We start from the raw sequence: 211 nt of genomic DNA on the forward strand, positions 1-211 counted from the left end.
TACCTCTGCAGGCCGCCACACACAGGCTCACCCTGGACCCTGGCAATGCCTTCAACATGGTGACTACCTCTGCAGGCCGCCACACACGGGCTCACCCTGGACCCTGGCAATGCCTTCAACATGGTGACTACCTCTGCAGGCCGCCACGGGCTCACCCTGGACCCTGGCAATGCCTTCAACATGGTGACTACCTCTCTAGGCCGCCACACAC

This window comes from Otolemur garnettii, unplaced genomic scaffold (assembly GCF_000181295.1).
Source record: "Otolemur garnettii isolate 467f Iridium unplaced genomic scaffold, OtoGar3 scaffold00133, whole genome shotgun sequence".
Taxonomy (NCBI): Eukaryota; Metazoa; Chordata; class Mammalia; order Primates; family Galagidae; genus Otolemur; species Otolemur garnettii.